The sequence below is a fragment of the Dipodomys merriami genome, unplaced genomic scaffold (genome assembly GCF_024711535.1).
Source record: "Dipodomys merriami isolate MVZ:Mamm:240054 unplaced genomic scaffold, mDipMer1.0.p SCAF_59, whole genome shotgun sequence".
NCBI lineage: Eukaryota > Metazoa > Chordata > Mammalia > Rodentia > Heteromyidae > Dipodomys > Dipodomys merriami.
The window spans coordinates 5,368,083-5,393,720 of record NW_027206168.1 but is presented as its reverse complement, the minus strand read 5'-3'; the positions used below and the strand labels follow the sequence as shown (position 1 = coordinate 5,393,720).

General features: G+C 42.0%; 2 long non-coding RNA genes across 2 annotated transcripts in view; one reads left to right on the top strand and one right to left on the bottom strand.

Annotated features, from left to right (window-relative positions):
* Window positions 1–385: 385 nt before the first annotated feature.
* On the bottom strand, window positions 386–3,015 carry LOC138813177 (uncharacterized). The gene is made up of 3 exons (XR_011367736.1): window positions 2,916–3,015; window positions 1,627–1,802; window positions 386–465 (listed from the first exon to the last, which is right to left on the bottom strand). It is a non-coding gene; the product is annotated as an uncharacterized lncRNA (long non-coding RNA).
* A 7,976-nt stretch (window positions 3,016–10,991) lies between these two features.
* Window positions 10,992–25,638, top strand: part of LOC138813178 (uncharacterized) — a 47,894-nt gene continuing 33,247 nt past the window's right edge. The window contains exons 1-2 of the long non-coding RNA XR_011367737.1: window positions 10,992–11,075; window positions 18,957–19,048. This is a non-coding gene — a long non-coding RNA (uncharacterized lncRNA). The remainder of the gene's footprint in view (window positions 11,076–18,956; window positions 19,049–25,638) is intronic.

Sequence of the window (25,638 nt, the reverse complement as noted above, 5' to 3'; positions counted from 1 at the left end):
ATCTGATTCCGTAACTTGTAGAGGGAGGGCCTGGGGATCTCCACCTTAGCTGGTTCTAAGTACATATTCTCCTCACAGGCTGAGACCAAGGCTTCTTCACTGCACTGCCCTGTCTCTCCTAGAGTTAAATCATAGTAGCTAGAGAATGCATGATGGCATCCATACCTTCTGCTCCAGGTCATTTATTAGAATAATATGATGTCTACTGCAATGATAACTTTTGGAAAATTTGTGTTTTGTGGTCTTATATAGAACATAAATAAGAGCATCTGGGGGAAAAACTTGGCTTTTAAAAAACTGCTATTTATCACTATGGAACTCAAGAAAACTCAAGGTGCTTTCTATGCAATTGCTACTTAAGCATTTATTCCACTCTTCCTTCTTTCCTAGCACAGTTCCTCTGAAGCCTCTGTATATAGAAATTCCAGCATGATGACATAGCGATTGGTTTTCCTAGGCCCCAGGCTGAAGGAAGCAACAATGGTTAAAAAACAATTGATTGCCAAGGCTCCCCTTCCCCATAAGGCTTGGGGAAGGCTCAAGGACAGCATCTCAGCTTACTTGGCCAAGAGCACACACAGCTTCTCCCTGTTCCAATTCTTTGTCTCATGAATAAGATCAACTGTTTGTCTTCCTGAAACTAGCTGGACACATAGATAAACATTTCCTGACTACAAAACCAATCCCAATGCCAGGTGCTGGTGGCTCACGCCTGTAATCCTAGCTACTCAGGAGGCTGAGATCTGAGGATCATAGTTCAAAGCCAGCCCGGGCAGGAAAGTCCATGTGAGACTTGTATCTCCAATAAACCACTAGAAAACCGGAAGTGGCAATGTGGCTTAAGTGGTAGAGCGCTCGCTTTGAGCTGAAGAGCGCAGGGATGGCACCCAAGCCCAGAGTTCAAGCCCCACGACCTACAAAAACCACCAACACCACCAACAAAAAAAAATCCCAACTGTAAAATCATGCCACCTATAACCTGGCTACTTCCCTCTCTTAAAAGCTGAAGGCAAAAACCAACCTGACAAGATACCCTGGTCTTCACACCTAGGGTGTTAATTCATATTGCACAAAATTCCCAGATCCCTAAATTGGTTTTTATCCTTCATAGATGCCAACATTGTTAGAATATTTATATTTTGGGATGCTTGACAGCCAAGATAAAACTAGGGAATTGGGCCAAAATTACATTACAGCCTCCAATTGGACTGTCAGTTATTACCCAAAGAAGGGATTCTGTGTCCAAGGCCCATTGGCTATGTGAGTCCTTCTCTGCACACAGCAAATGAGAATGTGGGTCAGAAAGGAATCATGAGAGAAAAGAGGCCCTCAAACCCAGGCAGTCAGGGCCCAAGGCCCAGATCACTTACATTTTAGGTCATTTCTGAGAACTCCACTGGCAGAGATGAAGCTGTGAGATTGTTCCCTCCGAAGTCTCAGGCTACGAGGTAACCATGACTTCCTGAATTACTGCCATCCCTTTAAGTGGCGCCCTTTGTTGCATCCATGGCCACCTCTGTGGGTAAGCTCAGACACCAAGAAAATGTGGGCTTGAGTGAGACTCTTTTTTCCAGACTTTGGCGACCTCAGACAGATACACACACACACACACACACACACACACACCTTGTTTTGCTAGTTCTTCCGACTTTCCTGTAAGAAATCAATTTACAACAAGAAAGGTTGGCTGTGGCTCATGGCTTTGGAAGTTTTGGTCCATCCTCAGTTGGTCTTGTGTCTTTTAGGCCAGTCATGGTGCAGAGCATCAATCAGAGGTATATGGAAGAATAAAGCTGCTCACCCTATGGCCAGAAAACAAAGGGGAAACAAAAGGAAGGGACTAGGACCCCTTTCAAAAGCATGCTTCCAACAACCTGAAGACGTCCCCTGAGGCTCCACCTTCTAAAGGCTCTGCCACTTACCATGGTGCTGCAGATTGAGGATCCTGGGCCTTCACATACATCTATCATCCCTACAATAACACCCCTCTTCCAGGAAGCCCTGCTGGCTGCTTCTCCATCTGAAATCTGGAATCCCAAGGCTGTTCCTTCTCTAGTGCTCACCCTTCTGCGGTGCCACAGGGTAGCCTTTCCCAGAATCAGCTGAGTGAATCCTGAGGATCCCCAGAGCACCATGTGGAACAAGCAGGTCTGGGAACCAGGATGTAGTTTCGCATCTCCATGTAACTTGTGGAAGGCTCGCCCTAGCCTTCAGCAAGCTGAACCTGTTTCTACTGAGCCTTTTTCCATGTCTGTGTAACAATGATTTCCGTCTATACAGGAACCACTGGGGACCTCGTGAGATTGCAGATTTAAACTTGGTAATTGGGGGTCAGCCTCAGGGGCTGCCATTATAACAGGGCCTCAGGAGCTGTGGTTGGTTCTGGCCAGCAACAAAGCATCATATACTCTGTTCTTGTGGAGAATGCAGCATTTTAAAGGACCAAGCTTATGTGGGGCGCCAAACAAGTGAGGCTTTGTTAATCCTGTTACTATCTCATCAGGGCTCTGACTGGCAGGCACTGACTGTTAGAAATAAAGGTAGCTAGTTATCCTTTCTGCTATCTGTACTGTTCTGGGGGCAAGATATACGCCTAATTCCATTGCAATGCTGTGCACACGCAAAGTTAAACTATGCACCTGTGAAGGAAAGCACCAAACAACACCTCCCAAACCCTGGAGAGCCCTGCCCCCACCCATAGCCCACCAGGCCCATTGCCTGACCTCCCAGCATCTACCAGCCCCGCCTACTGACTGCCAGCCCCACCCACTGCCTGACCTCCCAGCCTTTACCAGCCCCGCCCACTGCCTGCTAGCCCTGCTCACTGCCTGACCTCCAAGCATCTGTCAACCCTGCCCACTGCATCACCTCCCAGCTCCTGCTAGCCCCGCCCACTGCCTGCTAGCCACACCTACCTGGTCCTGCTGGTGGGAGCAACTACGGTGTTCCCCTGGAACTCTCTATCTCAGAAGCCAATTTCAGATGGAAATGAGCTTCCTGCCTCATCGCATCTGTACACCAAGGAAAACATTTGGCTGCATAACCTTAGGGGGAGAAAAAGACAAATAAAGAACTCTCAAGAGATTTATCAGAGACCTCGGGAAGCTGTAAAACATATGTTGCAACATATTGATCCTTGACAGACTCCAGCCTCAGAGGAAACCTCCCACACCGGCTAATGAGGACCGGGGTGGAAGGCAGTCTCCCTCTCTGCCTACAGCCAGTTCCGTTTGCAGTTTCCTCTCCAGCTTGCCAAGACAAATGAAGAGGAATCCATAGTCAGCTCAGACCTTCTGTCTCCAAAACTCAGGGTGCAAGTATGAAGCCAGGATGGCAGCAACCTTTTGAACCATTTGAACTCTCGGAGGCAGACCCCAGTTATGTCCTCAGGTACTAGGGGCGTTAGTGAGGGCAGGTGGATGGCCCCGGAAAGGACTAGGGAGCCAGGTCCACAACAGTATTTCTCTATCCTGGCTACCCAGGAGAATCATGTGGGAGCTTTAAAATATTCAGGTTCCTGAGACCCACCTCAAGAGTTCTGAACTCTGAGAAGTTTCCCCGGGGCATCAGGGTTTTTCAAGCACTCTGAAAAGTTCTAATAAACATCCCCTCTGTGAACCATCTAGTCTAGGGTGAGCAATTGTTGCTTAGTTTTAATTTGTAAAACTGAGCTCTGAAAGACCTTCAACTTTTCATTTGCTAGATAAACAATTGTCACTTTCAATGTGCTTAAAAAAGAACTTTAAAAGAACTTAGGCTTCTGCCGGGGCAGGGTTTGGACAGCTGCCGCAGGTACCCAGGGTCCAGGCAAAGACCATGATGCCAAGGAGGAGGAAACAGATCACAGCAATGGGAGGCAGAGCAAGAGTGAATATGTATCATCTGGAAGTGAAGCAGCTGAGCAGGAAGTTGCATTGACTCAAAAGTGGGTTTCCTTCTGCTGAGTTGGAAGTAGGGGACAACCAGGAGGAGTTAAACATAGTTGAACAAACCAAACGGTAGTTGCATTTCTGCACAAGGAAGTGTAGCTGTATCTTAACCTTACTGTGAGGTCTGTTCAGAAAATAAGAAATACACAGGGCCCAGAAGTAAGACTCTGCCTGGGCAGTAATCCAGGACACACATCAAAACCTTAGCAACACAGATTTGGGCCTATCAAGGGAGAGTTCTTTTGAAATCTAATAATCAAATCAGCAAAGATTTGAAAAGCTAGCCTCTCTTGGGTAATGTGAATTAAAAGAATTTTAATAAATAAACTTTCAGTGCAGTGGTTTGGGGTATTTATTTATCCTAAGGAAATAACCAAGGATTAGAAAGAGCTCTGGGAATCTGAAGGTTCTTCCATGTCTTTTACTATGATCCTGAAATACTGATGATGGACAAATCCTACATAATGAAGAACTGGAACATATAACTATATTTTGAAATAGTTCATAAAATAGCATGAACCACTAAAAATAATTTTAGAAATATATTTACTGACTTGGAAATCATTATAATATATTGTTAAATGAGAAAATAAGTTAAAATATTGTATTGATTCCCAATTATTGTATATTTGTATCATTTAGTTAGAGTAATTCATCTACATAAAATTCTAGGTCTACCTCTGTGATATTAATAAAGTTTCCCCTAAGGTGACAACATTATTACCCTGATGGCAAATTCTTTCTCTCCCCTTAACTATATTTTCTCATCTTTTGGCAATAAGCATGTATTATGTATGATTTTTTTAAGTTAAATTTTGTGTATAAAACACATGCACTTGGTTCTGATGGAAATGAAGATTAAAACTCAAGGAAAACAAAGTCTGTCCAAGAACAGCAAGATCCCAGTCCCTTCCTTCTTCCCCCCTACAGAGAACAAATTCTTCTGGCCAAAAAAAAAAAAGAACAGCATTGAAGAACTCCAAGAACCATGGAGAGCAGGGGGTTTAGTGAAAGTTTACATTTCACTGTTGAGCCACACCCCCAAGCCTTTGTCCTTCCCTTAGCTCCCAGAATGCCCAGCAGAACAAAGAAAGATCTTTTCTAGATCTTCTGACAACCCCACAAGAAAAACTCTATGTACTGACATTGAAGTTCCTCAAAGAACACTTAAGAGATGTCTGCATTGAACAACTCCAGCAAACACAACATCAAGTTTCAGCCTTGAAACTAGGTGAGACACACTTGAGCAAACGTCAGTGTGAAAGACAGAACCTGAACAAGCATGAGCAAAAGAGCAACTTGGAAGAAATAGAAGCCATTTGCGGGTGAGGAGGAGATGGTGATCTCCCCCACAGGAAGGAGGAATCACAGGGTAGAGTAATTACAGGATGGAGAAGAAAATTGTTGTCAAAAAGTAACAGAACAACAACTAGTATCTCCTGAACTCAAAGATAAAGTGGAAATAAATCTCCTAGAAAAAAAATGAGGAAAAAGACAGAGATGAAAATAGGGAGGAAAACACAAGATTTTAGAGGGCAAATCCAGAAGTCTAAGCAATAGGAGTTTCAGGAAGATAGGACTATCTGGAAGCTGGTGGCTCCCACCTGTCATCCTAATGTTGTAAGGTAAATCATCCCAGAAGCCACATTTTAAAATATAGAATATTGGAGTCTTTATTATACAGATAACATGCTTCATGTCACCAGTTGTTAGAAAGGCCTGCAGCACACAAATACGCATAACCCAGCTAGGAAACATGCTAAAGAGGAAAGAAATAACAAGAACAATACCAACAAGCCAACTCAGCTCCATTGGAGAGCTGAATTGGGACTCCATGATGACTGGAGACGAGCCAGGACACAGGACACAGGACACGATCAAGGAGACACACAGGCATGGAGCCCAGTGGCTAGGCTGGTTCCGGCCTAAAATAGGTTGGCGCAGGGGGCAGATCCTCAGTGCCAGGAACTAGAATGACAGATTCAGTAACCTATCAGCCAAGTGCCTGCCGCTGCCTCCAAGGGTCCGAGCACGCCCATTACCTGCGAGGCAGGTGATGGGGGGGGGGGGGAGTTCCTTCCCCTAGAATGAAGACAAGATGCCAAACCCTACCATCCATGTGGCCAATATGACACTGGCCAGACCTGGCCTCCTTATTTCACTAGGTGCTCAGGAGGCTGAGATATGAGGAACATAGTTCAAAGCCAGCCTAGGCTGAAAAGTCCATGAGACTCTTATCTCCAATGAACCACCAGAATACAGGAAGTGGTGCTGTGGCTCAAAATGGTAGAGTGCTAGCCTTGAGTACAAGAGCTCAGGGATACCGGCAAGAAAGGAAGGAAGGATAGAAGGAGGGAAGAAAGGGAAGAAAGAGAAAGAAAGAAAGAAAGAAAGAAAGAAAGAGAGAGAGAGAGAAAGAAAGAAAGAGAGAGAAAGAAAGGGAGAGAGAAAGAAAGAAAGGGGGGGGGGACTGAAGAATAATGGGAGAAGTTGTGAAACTGAAAATTGAGTATGAATTACCCAAGCTGAAACATCCACATTGAAAGGACCCAACCTAATGTCTTTACTCCACGAAGTTATCAATTATGTTTAAAGACCAAATAGATATTTTCATTCATGCAAGATGTCTAAATCCTATAATGTGGGTATCAGTTCTCATGGGGACATGAAGTGTGTACTTTCTTCTTCAATGGAAATTTATACAAATGGCAGATAGTTTAGCATTGGATTGTAATGAAAAGCAACAAAATGACAATCTAAAGGGAACTGCTAAGTACAATAAAGCAAAAAGTAGAACAATTGCAGCACATGAAAAATAACCATAAGACAGAATCATTATGTTTCTCTCACAGATAACAAATTTACACAGAGAAAAAGGTGTTATTTTGGCATATAGTGATGGAAGGTTTCAGTCTATGATCAGTTGGGCTCATTGTTTGGGGTAGGGAAGTGCACATTATGGTAGAAGCACATAGTAGAGCAAAACTGTACATCTCAGGGCCAGGAATCAAAAGGGAGGAAGCTGCAGCATCCAGGATTACACAGTTTCCTTTGAGTGCACACCTCTGATGAAGAGAAGCCCTCCCACCAGATCCTACTCCTAAATCCTAATAACATCACACTCAGGAGCATAAGCATGATGTGTGGGCTTTCTCAGGAGATTCCAGATCAAATCTTCACAATCTGTTGGAAAGAGAAGGAAGAGGGAAGAAGTAAAAGAGTGAAATCTAGCTTGGTTCCATATCTTAGCTATGGTAAATAGTGCTGCAATGAACATAGTTGTACTGGTAGCTTTAATTTTTGGTCTTTTTTGTATAGATTTTTATTGTAAAAATACTGTACAGAGGAGTTGCAGTTACATGAGTAAGGTAATAAGTACATTTCCTATCAAACATTGTTACCTCCTCCTTTGTTTTTCTCCAACCATCCCTTCCCTCCCCACCTCCACAACTCTTCCCCCCCCCCCGCAAGTTATAAAGTTCATTTTCAACATAGTGTCTTTTTTGATTTGTTGAAAATGGCCATTCTAACTGGGGTGAGGTGGAATCACAATGTTGTTTTGGTTTTCATTTCTTTTATGACCAGAGATGTTGAGCATCTCTTTATGTATCTGTTGTCCATTCTTAATTCTTCTTCTGAGAAGTCTCTCTTTAAGTCTTTAGCCCACTTGTTAATGGGGAAGTTGTCCTTCAGAAGATGAATGGTTCAAGAAGATGTGGTATATATACACAATGGAGTTCTATGCTCCCATCAGAAAGAATGGCATTGCCCCATTTGTAAGGAAATGGAAAGGCCTGGAAAAAATTATATTAAGTGAAGCAAGCCAGGCCCAAAGAAAAGAAGGCTGCCTGGTTTCCCTCATTTGTGATAACTAGAATATGTCTATGTTATTCTTAACAGGGAATCTCAATAGCCCATGCTAAGTGCATAGGACCATATACAATGAAACATATCAACATGAACCCCAAGAACTGGAAACAAGAGGCTCTTTTTAATGTCCATGTGCAGTTTTCTTTTTCTGTTTTAGTTTCCTGTACCCTTTGTCTTGTATATAAATTTATCCAATCTGTGGAAGGGAAAGGGAATTACAGAAACAGCAGGACAAAGGATGAACCAATACTCACTTGACACTATGTTGGAAATGAACTATACAGCTTAGGATGGGGAGTAAGGAGGGGTAAGCAGGAATAAATGAGGGAGAGGGTAAGATTGTTTAAAAAGAAATGTACTCATTACCTTAGCTTACTTATGTAACTATAACCCTCTTGTTCATCACCCTTACAATAAAGATTTTTTAAAAGAGTGAAATCTATACCATTTACAGTAGGAAACTGTAGATCCTGACCCAAATGGAGAAACAAAGAAGCAGTTTCTCTCATTATTTAAAGAAGAGCAATAGCTATACAACAGGCTAAAGAGATGAAAGTTGTGTCTTATGGAGGTAGACAAAAGGAAGGTTTGTTTCTAGTAACAAATTTCAGATGTTTATCTAACTGAATAAAAAGAAAAACAACTGATCACTGGTTGCTCACACCTGTAAACCTGGCTAGCCTGGAGGCTGAGATCTAATGATCATGGCTTAACATTAGATCAGCCAGGAATGTCAGTGAGACTCTTATCCTCAGTTAACTAGCAAAAAAAGCTCAAGCTGAAACTGTAACTCAAGCAGTAGGATGCCAACCTTGAGTTTAAAAAGTTGAGGTACAGTTTCCAGGCCCTGAGTTCAAGCCACAGTATTGGCTTGAACAAATACATTTTAAAGAATTCTACCTTTGTGAACTTGGCCATTGAAGTGATGGCTTTCATAAGTCACTTTCATCTGAAACAGGGTGCAACTCCAAGTGCCTTATTTTAGGACTCATAGCTGGCAGCTGTGATTGAACTCTGAGGCATCACTTGCTGATTGTGAAACACTCCCTAAATCAGCATATAAACCAGAGTCTCCTTTCCTCCCTGAATTTGGTTTGGTACATTTTGACATGACATTGCCCCCTGAGCCCTTTGACTCAGCCATAAAACTCAACACTAAGGAGATATAGGTGTGGGTCAGCTGCCCTTCATCACTCCCAACTCTGTTCCAGACAAACCTCTGCCAGTCAAGGGCAGCTTCTGCTCCTTGATGAGGACTCTCCCAGCCCCCTCCTCTGTCACCCACTAGGCATTGTCACTAGACTGCTCTGAGCAACTCCTAAGAGAAGTCCAGATCCTTTGGCAGGCACCATCTTATCTCTACCACCAGTTTATCATCAGCATCAAATGTTCACTGCATGTGCACCTTGAGTGCTGGGGACTACAGCCTTGGGATGAGTCACTGCTGGGAAAATGCTCTTGAGCTTCAGCCCCGAAACAGGAGGTGGCCGCAGTCACGCAGCCTGGCCACCCCCAGAAAAAAGCAGTGAGTTGTCTCCACTGTGGATCTAGCATTGACTATTCTCAAGATCAAGTGGTTCCATGCAACGTTCATTCCGGAGAAGAAGCTTCAGATTCCACATCCTTTGGAAGGCTTGCCTCCACAAGAAATGAATGGGTCTTAATTTAATACTGCATTAACAAACCAGGATGTGGGGAGAATTCCAAGTAGGTACTCTCTGCATAGCCGGGCTCTCAACTGCCAGGAGCTGGTGGCCATAGCAGCATTGCTTCTCGGTGTGTGAGAAAACAAGAACAGCAACCATCTGTCAAGCTTTGTGCCCAGGGCCTCCCTTTCATTGCTGCACTGGAACTTCCTAGAAAGTCTGGAGGCGGATAATACTCTTATCTTTATTTTACAGAGGAGAACTTACAAAAGTGCCCTAAATTCACCATTTTGTGACTCTCTTCCTTTTACCTGTCAGATCATCTAAATCGATGAAACTTGGAGCTGGGCACTCGGTGGGCACTCATGCTTATAATCCCAGCTGTTCAGGAGGCTGCAATGTGAGGATCAAGGTTCTGTTTGAAGAGAGTAGAAACTAGGGGGATTTCAGGCATATGCAGCTCAGTAATCCTTTGAAATTCAATTTCTTTCTATTTCAAGTGGACTATGTGTGGTTAATTTAAACAGCTGTGTTATAATCAAATTCCATCACCCTTTGTATATTTACTTATTTGTTTCTTTACTCAGTCATTCATTTTCGGTGCCAGTACTGGGACTTGAACTCAGGCTTTATCTTTTCAAGACTGATCTCTTCCACTTGAGCCATACATTCAGTTATGACTGTATATTTACTTATTTGTATATTTACTTGTATATTTACTTATTTGTTTCTTTACTCAGTCATTCATTTTCGGTACCAGTACTGGGACTTGAACTCAGGCTTTATCTTTTCAAGACTGATCTCTTCCACTTGAGCCATACATTCAGTTATGACTCTTTGGTGCTTCATTGGCGATAAGAGTCTCCCAGACTTTTCTTCTTGGCCTAGCCTCCCTCTTTCCCCTCTCCCCAAATGTAGGTAAGCATAACCGGAAAAACTAGAGGATTGGACCCTTTCCTCAACACAGGGCTCAGGAAAAACTTGCCTTTTATTTGTTCTCTACCTAGGCAGATGGGAGGGAGAATTTGCCAAGACTGTTTTCTATGTCAAATCCATTTCTCTGAAGCAAAAAGGAGCTGCTCTCAGTTCTGGCTCAAATAAGATATTTTGATTTTTCATCAGAAAATCCTCCCAGCACCTGTGTTCTTCATCCCTGCTAGCTGCTACGTCCTTACCCTGTTCCAAAAATCTCATTCTATTCAGTATGTATTGACAACATTTTCCATGTGGTAGACTTTTTTCCAGGCCTTAGGAACACAGAGATGAACTAGGCACAATCTCATCCTCAAAAGAGACCCCTGAGCTCCTGGAGAAGCCAGGCACACACACTCTTATCTCTAGTAGAAGGAGACAGTAACCAAGGTCATAGAATGAACAGACATTGTTACAGAGGGAAGATGTCAGAGAGGTATTGACCTTGACCTTGACATTGATGTGTCAATGATTCAGCCTTGAAAGATGAGCCTAGACTTCAGCCAGGCAGCTGGGAAAGAGCAGCTGCAGGAGGAAAGTTAGGGGATTGAGAGTACATACTGATTCCTGTGGAGAACAGGATGGGAGGGGATTCATAGGTTCAAAGATTCCAGGAGCAGAGGAGAGGAATGTGAGGAACGGAACTTAGGCTAGGAAGGTAAGCACCCCGAATGCTCTGCTAAGGCCTTAAAAGATGGTTCCCCCAGCTACCTAAGTGACCAGACATGCTACTGAGCAGGATAGCAACTTGATCTGCTACTTTTAAAAAGAGTCCATTTGTGTCAAGATAGAGAATGGTTTGTCAGGAGGTAGGGGAGGTAAAGCAAATGGAGAAAAAGTAGTGGGAAATATAGCCATAATATTCAATATACATATGTGAAAATTGAACCAGGTCAATCCAGGGGATAAGTAAGGTTAGGAGAGATGGGAGCAAAGCATGGAAGGAGTGTCACTGATTAAGATGCATTAAGATGTATTCATACGCTGACTTGTTGCATTGAAACCGCTTTGTATAACTGCTTAACATAATTTTAAAAACTAATTTAAAATCTAAAAGTAGCTAAAAATTTATGGAAGATAGATATATGATTGAGCAAGGCAGTGACTATAGAAACACATCAGGAAATCAGCAAATCATGTCAGGCATTGTCTTTTTAAGCTTGGATGGAAATGACATGTTTCATGACACAGATTTCTACTTTGCCCACAAAGGGCACCAGAAAACTCTCTCAATACAGAATTGTAAACAGAAGGTCTCTGAACTTTCTATGGAAAATAACTACAGCTCGGGTCTTTCACCAGGAAACCTGGAAGAAAAGATTAGGATTTGTATCTATGATGTCTTTTCTTTAAAAACAAAGAGCTTCAAGTTCAAGATGGTAGGCTGAATATTCATACATATCTCTCCTTCCTGTCAAATCTTATTACAATGACAGAAGAAAGATAAATATAAGAATAAGCTCATAGCTGCATTGGAAAACAAGGAGAAATGCTACTGGTAAACACTAACAGTCATCAATCAACAGCAAAAAATTAACATACACAGGGAAACAAAACACAAATTTCAGAAAAGTGAGACAGTAAGCTTTGTTTTCACCAACTGTTTTAGTTAATGACAATTCCTTTGTTCAACTACTTAAAGTTTTGGGTTTTTTTTTTTTTCAGTCGTGGGGCTTGAACTCTGGGCTTGGGCACTATTCCCTGGGCTCTTGAGCTCAAGGCGAGCAATCTACCGCTTGAGCCACAGCGCCACTTCTTGTTTTTTAGTGGTTTATTGGAGATAAGAGTCTCATGGACTTTCCTGCCCAGGCTGGCTTTGAACCGTGATCCTCAGATCTCAGCTCCTGAGTTGCTAGGATTACAGATGTGAGCCACCAGCACCCGGAAAGATTTTTTTCTTAATTGAGACAGTAAGAGCATGATGGAACACATTCACATAGCTCTCTTATGAATTATCTTACCTACCTGGAAACAGTGCCTCACACCTGTAATTCTAATTATTCAGGAAGCTCAGATTGGGAGATTATGGTTTGAGGCCAGCCTAGGCAGAAAACTCTATAAGCTTCCCTCTCAAACAAAAGCAGGGCTGAAGTGGTAGAGAGCCAGCAGAACAATCAGGACAATTAACCATGAGACCTTGAGTTCAAACCTTTATGCCATTGTCAACAAACAAATACCAAATTATCTCATGAAGCATACCCCATAAAAGAGAGAAAATTCAATTATATACCAATAGATATCTATGGGACTTCATAAGCTACAAAGCAAGCATCGTATATTTGTGAAGACTGGCCAGGAGGATGTGACTCCGAGGAGAACTTTACTGAATTTGACAACATAAGGATCCTAATAAGATACACCCTCAAGCCCCAAGATGACAAAGCTAGAAATATTTAACAAGAGAATGATAATAAATACAAATAATAAATACAAAAACTAATCACAATATTTCTCAAGCACTACCCAAAGGTACCTAAAGGTCAAAATTATAGATCATTTATCAATTAAAGACATACAGATCATTACATATCAAATGCCATTGGATATGGACCAAGGCTCAGCTAAAACCAAACAAACTTGACCACCTGTGACACACTGTTATTGCAAAAGTAAGACTAGAAATAAACCAAGATACATTTAACTCAGTAACTTACATAAACTATGACATTTTTTTCAAGATTGAATAAAGATTCAATCTCTGTAGTTTAAAGCAAACAAGAATGCATTACAAAGAAAAATTTCTAAGGAGCTGATCAAACTAAAACCTGATTATTTGAAAATTCTAATAAAACTTCTGGCAAACCTTCAAAGAGTCAAAAAGAGAAAACACAAATGCTCAATATTTTAAGAAGTGTATTGGAACTATAAAGAGATTTAAGATGACTAGGGAATGCTAGACACATTGCTGCCAAAAAATGTGAAATAGTGATTTTCCTGAAAATAAACATGTCAAACATGACTGAGGGTAAAGCAAGACTCTTAGATAACCAGAGGAACAGAGAAAACTGCCTGAAAGACACCCCGAGACAGTGCCCAAGTCAGAGGCTTTGTGGAGAATACCTATTAAATATCCAATATGAATGCAGCCCATGTTGTGCAAACCATCCCATAGATTAGGAAAATATGGAAACCATCTCCAATCACTCAAAGAGGTAAACAAGCTCCTAAAATTGACGGCACATAAACACACCATGAATGCTTGTTTGCATACGCAGAGCATCCATAAGCCAGCTCACTTTTGAATACAAATGTAGCAATTCTAAATAAAATGTAAGTAAATTAAATTTAGAGGTACATTGAAGGAAGGTTTTAGTATGTACAGCTAGGATTTATTCTAATGATACAAGAATCATTCAACACCAGTATTATATAAAAGTAGCCATGAGAAGACTCTGAAAGGTGGAGAGAAGAAAATCTGATTTAGGATTTCAAGACCCACAGAACGACCCAGTGGTGAGTGCCTTGGGTTATCTTTTCACTTGTGTATCCTAGATTTATGGATGAGAAAGCTGGGTGCCTAAATAATGATGGTATAGCCCCCAAAGGTTCCAAGACAAAGGGTCAGGGAAGAAGATAGCCTGACAAGATAGAAAACTCATTCATAATGGGTGATTTGCTCGGTAACACACACAGACACACACACAGACACACACACACACAGACACACAGACACACACACACACACACACACACACATACACACACACACACCCCACAGTCTCCAGTCCCTCATACCAGAGAAGACTAAGTGGAGATGCTGGTCTTATTTCCCATTGGACTCTCATAAGGCTCCTCTCCTCAATGGATGTTTTCAGGGAAAATTGAGAGCTGTAATTTTCACGACTGTTAAAAGTAATAAGGATAGTTAGCTCTGTGTGTTTCTGGAAGCTGTGTGAGGATCACCAATGAGGTACCCCATCCCATCAATATACAGCCAGGGAGAAATCAGTGGAGGCCTAGAGGGAAATTAGATATCTCACCCTACCCTTGAACAGTGAAGAATTCCAGCAACTCTGGTGTTGACAGGCGTTTCAACACCACCCAGCAGAGGTAACGCAGGGCTCCTCCCCTGACAAATGGTAGAAGAGGAATAGAGAGAAAAATTGAAGGCTGAAATAAGATCCAGAGTCCCTGCTATGGTTGAAGACAAGTGTTGGAAACCATCTCTAGAGCAGCTGTACTTGGAGGTGGGACATAATGAGGGGTGTGGTCAGGCCATGTGTGTATGGATGGCTGCCACTACCACAGCACTGGGCTCACTATAAAAGGGTGAGCCATCTCCTACTCCTAGTTTCTTTCTCTCCCTTCTCCATTAATAAGACACTCACTGGAGGCTGGTCTATTGATCCTGGACTTCTCAGCTTCCAGAGATAAAATAAATGAATGCCCATTAGAAACCACTCTGTGTGTTTGTGTGTGTGTGTGTGTGTCTGTGTGTGTTTGTGTGTCTGTGTGTCTGTGTGTCTGTCTGTGGTGTTTTGTTACAGCAGCACAACTGGACTAAGGCTGCCTCAATACATATCATATCCAAACAGCCCAGACTTCAATTAAAAATAACTTGCCATGCCATGAAGTAGAAAGTTCTCAAACTGGATGAGAAAATGCAATAGATAGTCATGGATTGAATTGTATCCTATCTAAAAGGTATGTTGAAATCTTAATCCCTATAAGCACAGCATGTACTTATTTGGAAATAAGAGTCTGTGTAAATGTAATTGAAAGACCCCAGACTCACTGGGATGCTTTCTTCAATGGGAGGGCACCCCAAGAACCAAGACTCCAAACAAGCAGATGCAACAAGCAAGAGGATTTTATTAGGCGTTTGCGCAAACGGGCTCCCCGTCCAAGGCAGACTGGAAGCCCCAAGCAGAGGTTACAGGCACTTTTAAAGACAAAAACCACAGGATTAGCATAAGACCCCAGGCTCCCCAGGATTGGCTCAGCTCTGCACGGGAAGTTTTGTAACACTTGTTGAAAACTAGTTGGTTCCCTAAGGGGGGAGGCTTCTCTGGAGGGAAGTCCACATAGTTACAGGCTCCCTAGTTTGCTGGGCTCGCCAGATGGTCTTTATTTTGAGCCCCCTTGCTGAGAGTTTTTAAACAGGGATTTAGAAGAACATACCTATGTTTGCAGACCTTGTCCCTGGGCCGGCCTGCATCTGGACTTTGTAACTTTTTAACTTATTTCTGGGAGGGGAAGAGTCAGTGTTAGCAAGCAGGTTTACAGAAGCAGAATTAGCAGTTAGCATATTAAAATGGACATGGCTCATATTGTAAAATGGACATAGCCCCAATTTCAGTCTTTCAGTAATTAGTTGAAACTAGGTCATACTGGAATAATCCAATATGAGTTGTGTCCTTATTTTAAGACAGAGACATAGAGTCACATAGAGAATATCATGTGAAGAGTGATATGCCTGTCATCCAGGAAACACTAAGGCTGCCAGCTGTCACCAAGAGCTGGACAGGAGACACGGCACAGACTTGCCACTGGAGCCTCAGAAATAGCCAAGCTCAACAGCACTTCGACTGTGGCTTTCCACCCCCCACAACTGTGGATAATACATCCCGATAGTTTTTAACTGTCTGGTTTGTGGGACCTTGATCTAGCAGTGCTAGGAAATTAATACTGAGGGAAACGTTTCCATGCCAAATATGCTAGAATGATCTTACAGAGATTCTAAATCAGATGTCACAAAAAGTACTTCAGTGAGTAGCCATAAAAGCAGTGGAAACACGTTGTTTAAAGCATAGGGTTTTTTCCCCCAAGAAATGTAAGCTATAAACAAGAGCCAAATGGAAATTTTAGAATTGAAAATACACTAAGCAAGATGAAAGACTTAGTGGATCAAGAGTTACTGGGCTTGAATGTAAAACAATAGAAATTACCCATCTGAATCATAGAGATAAAAAATGTTGAAATAATGTAACAGAACCTCAGGTATATCAGAACTATGATACAGAGTGGTAAGTACACAACACTACAGTTCTGAAAGAATAGGACAGGGTTAGAAAGAGACATAAACCAATGGATTGAAAATCTGATTAAACCCCAAGAGAGTAAGTCCAGAGAAACCCATAACAAGAAACATGAAGCCAGGAAAATGAAAGACTAACAAAAAAAATCCTGAAAGAAGCAATACATTACCTAATGGGGAAAGCAAACTGAATGGCAGTAGATTTTACATCAGAAACCATGAAGGTTAGAGGAAGTGGCATAGTATATTGTAATTGTTTTAAAATATAAATCAACCCATAGCCATCGTCCCAGTGACATGTATCTAAAGAATGAAGAAGAAATCAAGCCATTCCTTTTTGAAGGGAAATTTAAAGTATATTCCAAACAGACTAAGCTTCAAAAAGTTTTTTAAAATTTCTCTAAATGGCAAATGATCAAAGTTGCCAGGAACATGAAGAAGGAAGATACGTGGTTATATACAGTTGATTTTTCATTTTAGTTTTCTGAGTTGTATTTGACAGTTAAAGCAAAAAAATAAAATATTTTCTCAAGTGGTTTTAAATGCATATGAATTAGTCATTTATGACAATTAGCAATGTACGAGGATCAAAGCTTGTAGAGGGTAATAAGGTTTCTACATGTCACTTGATCTAGTAAATTATATCAATAGAGTGTAATAAATTATGCATATGTTATGTAATCACGAGTTAACCATATTGTAAAGAAGATACACTTAAAACATTCAAGATGTAAGCAACTTCTTTTCTGCCAAGGGCCATTTGGATATTCATAACATTGTAATTGATAACAAATGATCAATACAGGCAGGTATGCCTTGGGCAGGCCATGAGAAGCATGTATGTTTGCCCTGTCATGAATCACATGCTTTCACCAGCTTTATATGGCTGTGGGTCTGACACTGCCCACCACCTCTGCAGGCTGAACTGGGAAGGCAGTAAAAAGAAGAGAGAAATAATAAACAGAGTGAAGTAAGAAAAGATACAATGATAAGCTCAAGCTCTTATGTATTACTAATTAAATTAAATGCAAATAATCTGGATATAGCCACTAGAAGACAGAAATTGGCAAAGTACACTTTAAAACAAGATGTGTCTATGTACTGTCTTCTACAAGAAATTCACTATGAGCAAGTTAAAAATAACCAGATGGAAATTATGTATTACTTAAATAATAATCAATGGGAAGCAGGAGTCTCTACAAAATAGAATATTATTTCAGAGCAAAGAAAATTGTGACAGTGTTGATTCTAAGTGTAGAATGAGTATCAAACATCACAGAACTGAAAGATCACAGCTAGATGTGAAGACATGAGTTCTCTCTTACAGATCGGTAGAGACACTAGACAGGAAATCATCAAGGACAAAATAAGTGAACACAATCACCATCAGAAATGAATTAACATTTATAGGATTCTCCACTCAAAAACAGCAAAGCATGGATGCCTTTCAAGTGTACTCAGAGACTATGCCACAGTAGACCACATCCCATGTCATTAAACAAATGTCAAAAAACTCAAGAAAATTGAAAAGATGCAGCATATCTTCTGACCATTATAGCCAAACTAGAAATCAATGACATAAAAATAACTGGAAAATCTCTCAGCACTGGGAACCTAAACAATACACTGCTGATAAGCCATGGCTAAAGAGGAAGACCCAAAGGAAATAAAAAATATCCCAAACTAAATGAAGATGAAACCACAACACACCAAACTTTGTGGACACAGCTAACAAAGTACTGGCAAAGACATTTACAGGACTAATTACATACTTTAAAAAATAGAGGGGAAATGTCTCAGTAATTCAAACTGTTATTTCAGGAACTAAGGAAATATAGCAAAATAAATTCAAGAAAGAAATGACAAATATAAAGACAAAAAACAAAATCAATGCACTGAAATTGAAAACAAAAAATCACCAGGAACAAACAGTAAAACAAAGAACATGATCTTTGAAAAACTACAGTGCTAACTCTCAGAGCTAAAAATATATAGTAGAATAATGAATGAACATTATCAATAAATGGGTACACATAAATTTGACAACATAAATGAAATTGAGCAAGTATTTTCAAATAAGTGAAAGAAAACAGAAAAATCAGCACAGGATACAGTAAGCCAATCTACAGAGAAAAGCAAACGCTTTTCTCTTATAAATATGTATGGTAACACCCATAATTTTCAAATTATAAGCATTTTTGGGGGGTCTGGTTGTGGGGCCTGAACTCTGGGCCTGGGCACTGTCCCTCAGCTCTTCAGCTCAAGGCTAGCGCTCTACCACTTGAGCCCAGCGCCACTTCCAGCTTTTTTCTTTTTGCTTATGTGGTGCTAGGGAATTGAACCCAGGGCTTCAGGCATGCAAGGCAAGTGCTCTACCACTGAGCCACCTTCCCAGCCCAGCAAATTGTAAGCATTTTTACCCACCAAATAGACAAAATATTAAAACTTTAATAAGCAGGCAGTTCTGGCAAGCATATAAAGGAGTGTGCTGTCTCCTACTACTGATAAGAATTGCTGAAATTGTAGAAGTAAAAAGTATATTGTTCTCTGTGGATATTACAGAATCATGGCTGCTGAGAAGTGTGCACCTGTGCCATGTCTCTATTCCCTCAGAAGAGAAAGAGGATAGAAATGGCTCATCCCTGGATAAGAATGTAAGCCTTTGTAGTAGTGACAAACATTTTTCCTTCTGTTAGATGTTTTTTCAGTTCCATGAGAATGATGTGCTCATAGCAGTAAGCCACAGAATACAAAATTGCAAGAAAAGTAAAGAACTCTATCATCTTTCTCCGTCATCAATTTTCCACCTCACCCTCAAGGTTACTGATGTTAGCAGTCTGATATTAGTCCTTACACACTTTCCTTTCTTGTGCGCAAACACACACCGCTTAGAGCAGTTGCTTTATTTACTTACATTTTAAAAAAATATGATTATAAGCAGGGTGCTTGTGGCTCAAGCCTGCACTCCTAGCTACTCAGGTGACTAAGATCTGAGGATCACATTTGGAAGCCAGCTCAAGAAGCAAAGTCCTTGAGGCTCTTTTTTATTTTTTTTGTCAATCATGGGCCTGAACTCTGAGCCTGGGTACTGTCCCTCAGCTCTTCAGCTCACCACTAGCGCTCTACCACTTGAGCCACAGCGCCACTTCCAGCTTTTTCTGCTTATGTGGTGCTGAGGAATTGAACCCAGGGCCTCATGCATGCAAGGCAAGCGCTCTACCACTGAGCCACCTTCCCAGCCCCCCCTTGAAGCTCTTATCTCTAATTAATCACCAAAAAGCCAGAAGTGGAGATATGTTAAGTGCTAGCCTTGAGTAAAAAGGCTCAGGGACAAATCCCAGGCTCTGAGTTCGAGACTCAGAGTGCTTTCTCTTGCACTCTCTCTTGTGCTCTCTCTCTCCCTCCCTCCCTCCTTCCCTTTCTTCTTCTCTCTCTCTCTCTCACACACACTAACACACACACACATGCTCACACACATATACAAAATGATTATATCATTCTCCTTGCTCAGGAAATTGTTCTACTTAGCAACATATTACAGTCATTCCACATAACTCTAATCCATAGTTTTTAATAGCTGTATAGTATTCCATAGCATAGGTGTGCCATCCTTTAGCCAACTGCAATCTTAGTCATGGATGTCCCAATATGGTCCAAATACTGAAGAAAATGAAGTTCTTGTTCTACTATCTTTAAGTATTAGCATTTCTTTCCCCCAAGAAATGGATGCTGAGTCAAAAAATGGATACTTATCTGGTAACAAAGGGAGAAAACAGTTTCTATTTTGAAGGTGCACCCAGAATTCAAGTGACCTCAGAGAAAGAGGACCTTAGGCAGACTAGGAAAGTCAGACAATGTCACAGAGAGGCTGGCTGATATGTCACTGGGGCCTGAGAGAAGATGAATCCTTGACTGATGATGAAAAAGTGCAGGAGGTATGAGCCAAGAGATAAAGAGAGCATTGACTGGGAAGGAAAAGCAGCAGCAAGTACAAAACCTGCAATTTTCAGAATGTAGAACCTAGAGATGACATCTGCTGGCCTGGGAGACCAGGGTTGACCAGATGATGCAAGTCAGCCATGCTCCAAGGCATTCCAGAAGAGAAAACAGGACTGATGCCTGGAGTGTGTGTGTGTGTGTGTGTGTGTGTGTGTGTGTGTGTGTGTGTGTGTGTGTGTGTGTGTGTGTGTGTGTGTGTGTGTGTGTGTGTGTGTGTGTGTGTGCGTGCGTGTGCGTGCTGTTTGTTTGTTTTTGGCTGGACGTGGGGCCTGAAGTCTGGACCTGGGCAGTCCCTCAGCCCTTCAATGCAAGGTGAGCACTCTACCACTTGGGCCACAGTGCCACTTCCAGCTTTTTCTGCTTATGTGGTGCTGAGGAATTGAACCCAGGGCCTCATGCATACAAGGCAAGAACTCTACCACTGAGCCACCTTCCCAGCCCATGCGTGCGTGCTGTGACTGAAGAAGGCAGAGAGAACAAAGAGATGTGATTTACTCTATACCCAATGGAGATCCACTAGAAACTTTTAAATGGTAGAATAGCATGGTTAGATCTATTTTAGAGCAATCACTTGGGGAAAAGATCATCAACAGAGGACTCTAGCAGGCAAGGGAGTGCACTACCAGAGCAGATGCATCCACAAGGACATACAAACCCTTGCCAGCTTACCCAGAACTGGAAGGGAGCAGTGGGCACTAAAGGCACTAAATGTCTCCAGGCCTCTACAAGTGAGCTGCCCACCCATGGTTTTGTGGCAGCTGTGGACACACAGGGCTCTAGGTGTCAGAAGTGTTTATCTACTTGAATAGGCCTAGTCATGCTCTGCATCCTTCACTGCCTGCCCCAACCCAGCATGGTGTCATCCCCTGTGCTCCTCCAAACACACAGATGAGACTTAAAGACTTGGCTTAGCAAGGACATACCCTGCATTGCAATATTCAATTTCACATACAGTCCTTTAGGAGAAAGTCCAAACTTGGCCATCCTCATACCCACAGGGTTTAAGGACACACACCCCAAAGGGCTGACTGCTGCATGGTGATTCATTTAGGAGCATTCAAGTTGCCTAGGATTTCAAAAGAGAAGGCAAGATAATTTCTCTTTCCCTCTCACTCTGCTTTGCAGAAAACAGTCTACAAATAAAATCTGCCTTCCTCCCAATTGGAGAAGTAAAATTCTTAGCTTTTTCCCCAATGTACTATCTTTTTTTAGGGAGCAAGGGGTGGGTGGACTTCAACTCAGGGTCTGGCCACTCTTCTTGTGTTTTTCTGCTCAAGGCTAGCACTCTACTATATAAGCCATGGCTTTACTTCTTGATTTTTGAGGCAGTTAATTGGAAATAAGAGGCTCATGGACTTTCCTGCCCTGGTTTCAACCACAATCCTCAGATCTCAGCCTCCTGGGTAGTTAGGATTTATAGACATGAGCCACTGGCATCAGGCTGTATTCTCATTTATACAGAAAGACAAAGCTCCTGGGCTGTCCCTTGTTCAAAGTAGAACTTGGAACAGAGATGACCACACATTTTAGATACAGTCTGCGAGAGTCACTGAGACTGAGACTACAGTGCTATGTCCAGGACTGTGTTGATGGCAGAGGCCAGCATCCAAGACCGAGACCAGGGTGAAGGGTCAGCCTGTGACCTCAAGCATATGTATAATTCTCACACATATCACATGATAACCTAGGTGCCCTGAGCGCCATGGACTGAGTCTCCTTCTAACACAAGTTTCAGATGTTTCTCATCCATTCATGGTTTATGTACAAAACCTGCACAGCAGCCTGGCCAGGGTCCACCCCCTTGCAGAAACAAGTGTCCTGGCACTCCTCTCAGAGACATAATCTGAGGATATGCTGGAGCATCAGAAGCTCCCTTCAACCTCACCATCCACCCCTCCCCCCCCCACCTCTGTGTGATCTGTCTCTCCATCCGAGCCCCCAGGTTGCCTTTCAAAATTAAATCAAAGATTAAGGAAAACAAAACAAAGTCTGTGGAGGCAATCTGTTTTCATAGTGAGGGCAGCAGACTTAGAGGCATTTATGAGACCCTAACAGTGACCCTTCCAGTGGCAGCTGAACCCTTACATGAATTTTCAGGACTTTTGGGTCCTGGACAATGTCCTTTAAAGGCCAGGACAGATAGAGAGAGGCCAATGCGTTAGTGAGACAAATTAGAGAAGGACTTGGCTCCCCAGGAACAATGGGGAACTGCTCCTGTTTTTATCAAAGACTGAAGGAGCAGTAGCATTCAGCCATGCCAGTTTGAGGAGCTGGGAGGAAAGATGAGGAAGATTGACAGAGTGTGAGTCTGAACAAGGCACATTGTCTATGTGTATGGCCATGTCAAAGTGAAACTCCCTTGTACAACTGATTGATGCAAACTAGTAATTAATTTTAAAAAAAAGGTGGGAAGAAACAAGAGTTCATTCTCCGGCCAGACACAAGCTTCATTTGTGGCCTGAGGCCAGAGAAAGTGTTATCTTCCTGTTAAGCAAAGACCTGTTATACTGAGTCTTCTCACAGCAGTCTTCCTGGCTTGGTGAAAGTATTGCGGAGATGGCAGCTTTAGGATGACTGATTGGGGGCAGCAGGACTAACATCATGGGTACTTTCTCCAGCCTTTGAAGGCTCCTGCTTCTCACAAAGGGATAGCACTTCTGATCAAATCTGTGAGTTAAGCATTCTGTTGACATTTGTCAAGTGGAAAAAGAGAAAGAGGAAGAGGCAGAAGAAGAGGAGAAAGAGACAAGTGAGAAGGATGAAGAGGAAGAGAATGAGACCACAAGGGGAGAGAAGAAAAAAGATGTATCTCTCTATGCAGCCTTCAAAAGCTAAAATATTATCTTTGGCTATTTATAAAAAAAAATCATTGACCCCTCGTCTAAAATCAAAGAGCTGGAATTTCAATCATGGTGCATCAATTGAGGCCTCAGAATGAATCTATTAACTTAATTTCTCTGTAATTCAATTTCATTTTAACCTCACACTCTTCCATGATGGCACCAACCAATCTAAGTCAAGGTGAGAGCTTACTCCTTTGCTCTAGTCTTGGTCTTCCTTTCTTTCTTTCTTTCTTTTTAGTTTGTGCCAGTACTGGGGCTTGAACTCAGGACCTGGTGCTCTTGGTTAGCATTTTGTCTCAAGGTGAAAAGAAAAGATGCTCTAGAACTTGAGCCATAGCTCATTCCTCAAATTCTACTGGTTAATTGGAGATAAATGTGAGTCTGTTGGATTTATATGTGTGGGCTGGCTTTGAACCATGATCCTCAGATCTCAGCCTCCATATGAACTAGAATCACAGGTGTGTGCCACCGATGCCCACCTTTTCTGTGTAAGATGACCAGATGCTTCAATGTGATCCATCCACAGGCACCTCCTCTGAGATTCCCATCATCCTCTGCTTCTCAAGCTGCTTCACTCCAGTCCATCTGTCCATCTCAGGTTTGCAAACTCCCTTGTGTCTCTCTAGGTTGTCTGCAAACCCAGAAATCATCACATGCAGCTGAATGAAATAGGGATTCCTTCAGAGAGCCTATCACTCCATCAACTCTGTAACTTCTCTCTCTACAGTTGCCTTAGGATTTCCTCCAGAAAAAGGTCATGTCTGCTTTCAGATCCCAGAGATCTCCTGGAGCTCATGCACCCTCCATAGAGCTCTTTCTGGGTATTAGAGACCATATAACAATTATATTACCAGCCTTTCCTCCAGTGTTTTGTTTTGCCTTTCCCTAGCATTTCAATTTTGTTTTTGTTCCAAAGAACAGATGGTGGTTACTCCTCTCAACTTCCCGGTCTTAAACATTAGTGTTTAAATGTCCCAAAGAGATTTCTATCCTGCTAATAAAATTATTTCAAAATGTAAAATCTAGGAAGACAACTCACAATTCTTTCCTTTCCAATGTACCACACTTTTTTTTCTGAAGCAAAGCATATAGGATGACTAGACTGCTCAGACCTGGATGGAAGATTAGACTAAAGAATAAAAAGAAAAATTTGTAATGTTTCACAATTATGTTCCTGTCACACTAAACTATTTGTTTATTCATTCAGGCACTTATTTATTCTTTCTTTCTTTCTTTCTTTCACTTCTGGCATACTATTGCCAGTTGTTACATTTGGGGGGAATTTACAAGCAATCACAGACTTGCGGTTGTCCACAGCAGGAACATTTACACCACAAGAAACAGCATACGTTGCATATGGTAGCATTCCCCCATTCACCTCTTGAGTCATTTGTTCACATTTGCTCATGCACTTCTGCATATACTTCTTCTCATTCCAGAAAGGACTCAAGGTGGATTTCCCAAGGTTCTGTGTTTCAGAGATGTCAATTACCAAGTGTACCCACTTCTAGTGGAAACTTTTCAACCCACAATTTCTGTGGAGGAAAAATGCAGCCATGTTTGTAACCTAAGACCCTGGCCTACTCTCTCCATATATAGTCATGGGTAAATGGCCTGGGATGGGCCCTCGATGTAAATCCAGACAGTCAGTACACTGGCTAAGAAATTCCTGACTTGGAGATCTTGGCTCCAAAGATAATCCTGTATAGGATTTGAAATATGAGCCATCCCAAATGTGCATGGCTTGTCCCATTCTGTGGTCCTACAGTCAGATTGCTGAGCCTGTATTACTATGTGATGAAAGACCTTCTCAGATCCCTCACAGACAGCCCCAAGTGGTCCTTAATCACGTGCCTGCTCCATAGACCTCTTGCCTTCCAGTTAAAGGCATTCTTGCTGTCAAGACAAAAGACAAGATGCCAGGGCACCCAATTGTAGTTCTCATGTTGCATTGACCAGATCTCCATTACTGTGACAAATACTTAAGATCCACTTATAAAGAGAAAAGGGGTTATTTTTAACTCACTACTTTGGAGGGTTTCAGTGCATAGTTAGTGGGCCCTGAGGCCTGCACTGAAGTAGTACACTGTAATAGAGCAATGCTGGCCACCTCATGGCCATGAAACAAAAGAAAAAGACAAAAAAGGACTAGAAACCAGGTGCCATGAGCTCCTGACTATAATCCTAGATATTTTGGAGGCTGAGATTTGAGGATTGCAGCTTGAAACCAGATCAAGCAGGAAAGTGTGTGAGATTCATATCCACAATTAATCAAAAAAAAAAGGCTGGAAGTGGAGCTGTGGTTCAAGTGATAGAGGGCCAACCTTGAGTGAAAAGGCTATGAGACAGTGCCTGGTTCCTGAGTTTATGCCCTGCACTGGCAAAGGAAAGAAAGAGAAAAA